This window comes from Artibeus jamaicensis, unplaced genomic scaffold, assembly GCF_021234435.1.
Source record: "Artibeus jamaicensis isolate MK-2021 breed Jamaican fruit bat unplaced genomic scaffold, CSHL_Jam_final contig_447, whole genome shotgun sequence".
NCBI lineage: Eukaryota > Metazoa > Chordata > Mammalia > Chiroptera > Phyllostomidae > Artibeus > Artibeus jamaicensis.
Window position 1 is genome coordinate 2,193,290 of NW_026521834.1, and position 7,964 is coordinate 2,201,253.

A 7,964-nucleotide genomic window follows, 5' to 3' on the forward strand; every position below is an offset into this window, starting at 1 on the left:
AGGTGGTCAATATCATTAGGCATTAGGCATTAGGGAAACACAAATTAAAACCATAATGAGATCCTACTTCACTAGGATACCTATAATTAAAACAAACAAATGAAAACCCAGATAGTAACACACATTAGCAAGGATGTGGAGAAATTGGAACCCTCAGACACTGTTGGTGGGAATGTAAAATGGGGCACCTGCTGTGGAAAACAGTTTCGTGTTTCCTCAATAAGTTAAACAAAATTACCATATGATCAAGCAATTTTACTTGAATATATACCCTAAAAAATTGAAAACAACTGTTCAAACAAAAACTTGTACAGGAATGTTCGTAGCAGCCCTATTCATAGTAGAAAAAGAATAGAAATACTAAGCACATTCACAGGTCCTCCCCCAGGCAGTGGGGCCAGGCTTTGGTAGCTGGTGCTGAAAGAAAAACCCTTGGGTGCATCCTTGCCCTGGGACTGTGCCAGGGGCAGCTGTCACTCAAAGGCACAGAGGAAAAAAAAAAAGAAACAAACAAACCATGGTATATTCACACAATAGAATACTATTCAGTGATAAAAAGTAACAAAGTATTGATACATACTACAACATGGATGAATCTTGAAACCGTTATGTTAAGTGAAATAATCCAGACATAGAAGTCACATATTATGTAATTCCATTTATATGAAGTATGCAGAATAGACAAATCTATGGAGACATAAAGCAGGGTGGTGGTTGCCAGGGGCTGGGGGAAGGAAGAATGAGGAATGACTGCTTAATTAGTACAGAGTTTCATTTTCAGGTGATAAAAATGTTCCAGAAGTAGAGAATGGTGATGATTACACGACATTATGAATGATTAAATGTCACTAGTAGTAAGTCTTACATTACATGTATTTTACTACAATTAAAAAATTGATACATCTAGGATAGATCCTTCCCAAACACTAGATTAGATATTCAAAATATCTAATGGAGATTTCAAACTTAGCGTGATGGTTAGTTTTATGTCAATTTGGCTAGGCTATATATAGTACCTAATTATTCACTCAGACACTAATGCTGTTGCTGTGAAGTATTTTGTAGGTGTGGTTAGCATCTACAATCAGTTCACTTTAAATAAAAGAGATTACCTTGATCATGCAGGTGGGCCTTATTTAATCAGTTGAAAAAACTTTAGGCAAAACTAAGTTTTCTATGAGGAGGAAATTCTACATCAAGACTTCGGCATCAAAACTACATCCTGGGCTCTGGCTGGCGTAGCTCAGTGGATTGAGCACAGGACTGCGAACCAGAGTATCGCGGTTCGATTCCCAGTCAGGGCACATGCCTGGGTTGCAGGCCAGTTCCCGGCAGGGGACGCATGAGAGGCAACCACACATTGATGTTTCTCTCCCACTCTTTCTCCTTCCCTTCCCCTCTCTAGAAAAATAAATAAAGAAAACAAACTACATCCTGGAAGAGGCTGAGGAAAACTGTTCCTCCTGCCAACACTCAACCATTCTAGACCAGATGCAGTGGCAGCTGCAGCAGCCTCATCAGAAGACCCCAGGGACCAGAGAGCCTGCTCCAAACGCATGTGCCTGGAGACAGATATGGACACCAGTTCAGGTGGGAAGTCGGCTCACTATTAAAAGGCCATCTCCACAGCTCACATAACTCTCATTATCTACTGTGCTTGTGGGAAACAGCCCTCCCTGGCAGTGTCCCAGGTGCCTCCCCAAGCCTCTAGTCCCAACCTAAGATCTGTCACCCTTCTGATAATTCCTACATCTTGTTCTGTGGGAACAGACAGCTCCATCTGACTCAAGTGGCCCTGGGTCAGGAGGGTGGGCACCTTGCCCAGCTTCCTCCCCAGTCAGCACACTCTGAAGCCAAGGGGAGCCCTTTGAAAACAGTGCTTACAAGGTCTTGGGCTTGGGGAACAGTAATGAACCTGACCATGGGAAGAAGGGGTTGGCAGGCCAGGCTCATGTCCAGGGGCTGCAATTCCCAGAGCTCACCGCCTTTTTGCCAGGGCCTGCAAGATGCCAGGGAGAACACCATAGCTTTCATGGAACTTATATTCTTGGAGTGGGGGATGGGTGGGAGGAGGAGAGGGAAGGAGGTTAAATAACTAAATAAATGAAGATGATTTTGAACAGTGAGAAAATGAACACTGGTAGAAATTGAGATGGGGTGCTGGGATGGAAAATGACTGAAGTATGATCTAAAGCATGACAAAGAGCCAGCACTGTGAGCCACCCTCAGGGCCACCAGCCTGGCACCTGATCCCAGGGTGGGGTCAGGATGTCCCAGCATGACAGGCAGGGGCTGCACATTGGCTGCTGTCATCTTGGTTTACATACAAGTGTGTGGGTCACCGAAGAGCATGAGACACAGAACAGGGGAATTCAAGAACCTAGGTGGAATCTGACAACCTGAGAGCAAATAGAGGGAACAGGTGGCCCTAACTAGTGTGACTCAGTGGATTGAGTACTGGCCTGCAAACCAAAAGGCTGCTGGTTCGATTCCTAGTCAGGGCATGTGCCTGGATGGCAGACCAGGTCCCCAGTCGGGGGCTTGAGAGAGCCAACCCAATCTGATCGATGTTTCTTCAGATCACATTGATGTTTCTCTCCGTCCCCTTCCCCACGCTCTAAAAATAAATAAATAAATAAATAAATAAACAAACAAATAAATAAATAATTTTAAAATGGGGGTAGTTTTCTAAAGAAGGGGCAGAAGTGTGCAAAAAGAAATGGAGTATCATATTTGAACAAAAAAAGGGAGATATTATTTATTGAGCAACTACTACATACCAGGCCTATGTTATTCCCCAGAGATACAGAAAAAAGGGGGGTGGGGGTGGCTCTTGCTCCCTAAAGCAGTCATACACTCCAGCAGGAAGTGTGGTCACTGGTGTGAGTGAGGGCATGTGTAGGTCTAAGAGATGCGTAAGGCTGCGTGAAACACTAAATCAGCCCATTTGAGGAAGTGTCTCAAAGCTTTCAGATGGAAATTGCTGAATGTTCACTAACATAAAAAAGCCCTCGCTGGTGTGGCTCAGCTGGTTGGGCATCATCCCGCAGAGCGAAAGTTCTCCTGTTCAATTTGTTCAGTTCAATCTCATCTACTGCTCTCACGCCTGCCCCAGGGCCTCTGCGTTGGCAGCTGCTTGTTCCTGGGGGCTCTTATTGCAGGCAGGCACATAGCTCATATTTTCATTTATTTTGTTTCTTTGTTCAAGTCATTGTTCAAACTTTGCTTTCTCAGTGAGACTCATTCTAAATTCCATGTTCAAAACTGCAGGCACCCCTCCTATTCTCCGTCTTTCCACTCAACTTTTTTCTCCATAGCACATCACCTTCTAATGCACCCTGCCTGCTTTACTCAGTTCAATACATAATCCATCTGCCACACTACAATGTGAGCTCATGGCAACAAGGGTTTTGTCTTTTTGTTCATTGATGTGCCCTCAGCACTTAACAGTGCCTGTCATGTAGCAAATGCTCAGTTAATATTTGTTGAATAAATGAATGGATTTCAGCTTTGAGGGAGTACCTATCATATGCTAGGCACATGAAAGCACAGTAAAGCAGCAACATTGCATAACAAGAGTTATACTGAGGTGTGCACAGGGCACCAACTCTGATTGGGAGATTAGAAGAGAATCCACAAAGGATGATGATCTAGGTGGCAGAAATAGCAAGCCCTAAGGAACCTCATTGTCAGTTCCTTTAGACTGGATGGTATTCATTTCTGTGTAACCAAGGCCTGGAATACTGCTGGGCATGCAGTAAAGTTTTCTAGGACATTGTATAGAGGGGCTCAGGAACTACAAGTATTGCCAAGGAGTGTATGGAGGAGCTGGTGGAAAGGCATGCTAACCCAAGGGGTTTTAGTTTTTTATTTTGAATAATGAAAAGCCATTTGGAGTTTTAGGCAAACTTTTTTCTTAGAAGCCTTCCCTTGGCCCTGACCAGAGAAGGTGCATGAATGGAAGTGGGAAGAGGTGGGGTTTGGCTATGGTTATCTTAGTGAAGTGGCCTGAGACTGATGGGACAGGAGAAATGCTCAGAAATGTCAGGGAGAGGGAGGAGGAGGAGGAGGAGGAGGAGGAGGAGGAGGAGGAGGAGGAGGAGATGGGACTGGTGGCCCATTAAATGTGAAGGGGGTGAGAGAAGAAATGTGGGATGAGCCCCATGCTGCTTCACTGCAGTGCGATTGACTAGTGTGGGGAACAGGGAGGAGAAGCAGGTTTGGAGGAGACGATAAATTCAGTTTGGGACATGTTGCATTAGACATGCCTATTAAGTGTCCAAGTGGAGAAACCAGTAGCTACAGGGGAAGCAAGAAACCTGAGCTAGCGAGACACTGCCCCACCCAGCTCTGGTTGTTGCCATCCTGTCCCACTGCTGGTCTGTGAGCCCCATACTGGCAGGAAGCAGGTCTTATTCAGGTGTCTCCCCAGCTGTCTAGGCCGGATTCTCAACCATAGCAGGCACTGAGTTCCTATTTGCTGCTGAGTGAATGAATGAATGGGAGCCTTTAATAATAGGTGAAAATGAGAGCAATAGGCATGGAAGACATGAATATTTATTTATTTATTTATTTATTTATTTATTTATTTATATTATGACCCTTAATTTCTTTTAAATATTTTATTTATTTATTTTTAGAGAGAGGGAAAGCGAGGGAGAAACAGAGGGAGAGAAACACCAATGTGTGGCTGCCTCTTGTGCTCCCCCCACTGGGGACCTGGCACGAAACCCAGGCACGCGCCCGGACTAGGAATCAAACTGGAGACCTTTCACTTTGTGGGATGATGCCCCACCCACTGAACCACACCAGCCAGGGCTAATTTTTTTATTGTTGTTCAGTTACAGTTGGTTCCCTTTTTTCCCCATTACTCTCCCCTGCCCTACCCACCCCTGGCCACATTCAATCTCTCCCTGACCCCTGCCATTGTCACCAAGGGGAATTTTAAAGGGAGATAAGAGAAGAGGAGTGCTTGGATCTTTTTTTTTTTAATCTCTGATTGGTGTTGCTCAGCTGGTTGGGCATTGTTCTGCAAAGCAAAGGGTTGCAGGTTTGGTCCCTGGTTGGGATGCGTACAAGAGGCAACCAATTGACGTTTCTCTCCCTCTCTTTCTCTATTTCTTCACCTCTCTCTAAAAATAAGTGAATACACTCTTAATAAAAGAGAAGAGGAGCCGTTGGAAGAAATGAGAAGCAGTGGCCAGCAAGGTAGTAAGGTGGCAAGAGCACTGCAACCAGAGGCCAAAGGAAAAGAGTGACCGGGAAAATTTACCACCAATTTTAAAGCCTGCAGAGAGACCACATGACACTGACCAAGGTTTTCCTCTCGTAAAAGGTAAGCACTTCCTAAGGCCTCCTTTTGCTATAGCATAACGCCCCACACTGAAGGCTGTGGAGATGAGGTCATTATACCTCCTGTCCCCAGATTGCTAACAGTCTAGCAGGGGTTCTCTCTACACATGTGCCACCCACTCTGCATCTTACACTCATATGGTCAGGTCTAAGTGCCTCGTGAGTGATACAGACAGTGCGTGCTGGGAAAATGAAGTGTGAGGGGAGAGTAATCACCAGCACTGGGGCAGGCTGGGAGCTAACACGAAGGAAGCAGTCTCTAAATCTTATCTGACGGAGAAATGAGGAAAAAGTACCTTCCAGAGTGATGTTGGGGGGAGGCAGAGAAGGGGAAGAGGTCTACACTGGGCAGTGAGAGATCCACAATGATTAAATCAGAAAGAGCTGACTTCCCTGGACAGCATGGCTCAGCTGGTTGGATGTCACCCTGAAAACCAAAAGGTCACTGGTCCAATTACCAGTCAGGGCACATGCCTGGATTATAGGATCTGTGTTCTGTTCCCGTTGGGGCACTTGCAGAAGGCAGAAGACAACCAATGTTTCTCCTTCACATTGATGTTTCTCTCTCTCTCTCTTTCTCCCTCCCTTCTGCTCTCTCTAAAATAAAGTTAAAAAAATACGATTTTATTTATTCACTTTTAGAGAGAGGGGAAGGAAAGGAGAGAGAGAAACATCAATGTGTGGTTGCCTCTTGCATGCCCCCTACAGGGGACCTGGCCTCCAACCCAGGCATGTGCCTCAACTGGGAATCAAACTGGCGACTCCTTGGTTTACAAGACAGCACTCAGTCCACTGAGCCACACCAGCCAGGGTGAATTCTTTTTTTAAAAAAGAGCTTCCTGTGCATTTCTTCCTTCCCAGAGGTAAAGAAGTTGAGGCGCAGACTGGGAAGGCTGTGTGAGTCTACAGCAGCCCAGGAGGCTCCGGGAGCCCAGTGCTGACCCAGTCAGTGCCCTTTGCATTGCCCCATGTTGCCCCACTGCCCTTGGCTTCGAGGTCAGCAGGGGGCCATTGGAGAGGAAGTCTGGGAAGGGTACTTGAAAAGTGAAGGCCAGGCCTCAGGATAAAATCTATCAGGGGAGAAAGAAAGAACTAGAGGAGCCAAATAGCTCCAATAAAGGAGACATAGCAGACAGAGTGTGGAAGAGAGATCTGCACACCCGTGTTCACTGCAGCATATTCACAACAGCAAAACATGACACAGCCCCAATGTTCATCAGCAGACAAATAGATTAAAAAAATTGTGGTATATATAGATAAAGGAAACCTCAAATTCAACCTCAAAAGGCAACAAAATCCTGTCACATGCTACAACTCAGATAAACCTTGAAGACATTATGGTGAGTGAAATAGGCCAGTCACAGAAGGGCAAATAGTGTATGATTCCACTTACATGGAGTACCTCAAGTAGTCCAACCACAGACAGAGAGCAGAGTGTTGGTTGTTGGGGGCTGGGAGGACGGGGGTTGGGGTGTTGTTTGAGGGACGCAGACTTTCAGCTCCGCAAGGTGAAAAAGTTCCAGAGATTCATTTCACAACAGTGTGGATATAGTTAATGCTACTGAATTATATACTTAAAGTGGTCAAGAGGATACATTTCATAGTATGTGCTTTTTATCACAATTAAAAATTGAAAAAACAACAAAAAAGAAAGAAACATAGTAGAAGAGAGTCATGAGGAGATTTGGGTGGCCAAGGTATGAAGTCTGCATAGAAGTCAAGGTCAGTTAGGGTTTATGGGTAACTGTGGAGAGTCATTTGAGCAGAGAAGTGGGGGGAAAGTCGGATCACAGGGGATTAAAGAGGGTGAGGGTGACTTTGGGAGTGGGGTGGGGTGTGGTAAGGTGGGGTGGGCAGCCAGCACAGACCCTCTCTGGTGTTTGGTGGTACCACGAAAGAGAGAGCAAGTAGGGGAAGAGGGCACAGACTCAAAGATTGGGGTTGGGGAAGGTTATTGCTTTGTTTTTTTCCTACAGAGAACAACTGGCACAGCTGAGGATGGGAGAGGGGAGGGTAAGGTGAGGGGCAATGCTGGGGGTCTTTGCAGAGAGAAGGGGAAAAGACACCGGCAGCCTTGGTTGGGAGAGGGACATGTGCCTTTGTGAAAGGAGAGTGAGAGGGAAGGTGGTGCGGGGGGAATGGAGAGGGCACCATTTGTCAAACACTGGAAGGGCGTGGCCAGGATGGGGGCTGTTGCATGGTCCTCCAAGAGTTGAAACCAACAGCTGCAGTGGGGAAGAGAGGCAGAGTTGGAATCACGAGGAATGTGGGAGAGCTAGGGACACCAAGTGCAGGGCTGCAGCAGGGACACCTGCCAAATCATCGCCCAGAGATGGGTAAGGTACTGCCTGGCTAGCAGACACAAGCTGAAGCTGGTCAACGCAGAGTGTTGGCCTGAAAAGCAAAGTCTGAGACACTCTCTAGCAACCGCCAGAGTGGGAGAAAGGGCTGTTGGGCTGGTTCTGAGTGGAGCTGGCAGGGCAGAAGAATTCTAAGGAACAATCAGCTCACAAACTTGGCCCTCCTCCCACCCATGTCCTCGGTGCCTGCTCCCCTTACATCTTGCAGTCCTCTGCTGGAGAACTCTGCTCTGACAAAAATAGCACCAGTCA

General features: G+C 46.3%; 1 non-coding gene across 1 annotated transcript; it reads left to right on the plus strand.

Annotated features, from left to right (window-relative positions):
• The first annotated feature begins 361 nt into the window (after positions 1-361).
• LOC119039816 (small nucleolar RNA SNORA30/SNORA37 family) lies at positions 362-491 on the plus strand. Its single transcript, XR_005080692.1, has one exon. It is a non-coding gene; the product is annotated as a small nucleolar RNA SNORA30/SNORA37 family (small nucleolar RNA).
• The last annotated feature ends 7,473 nt before the right edge of the window (positions 492-7,964 follow it).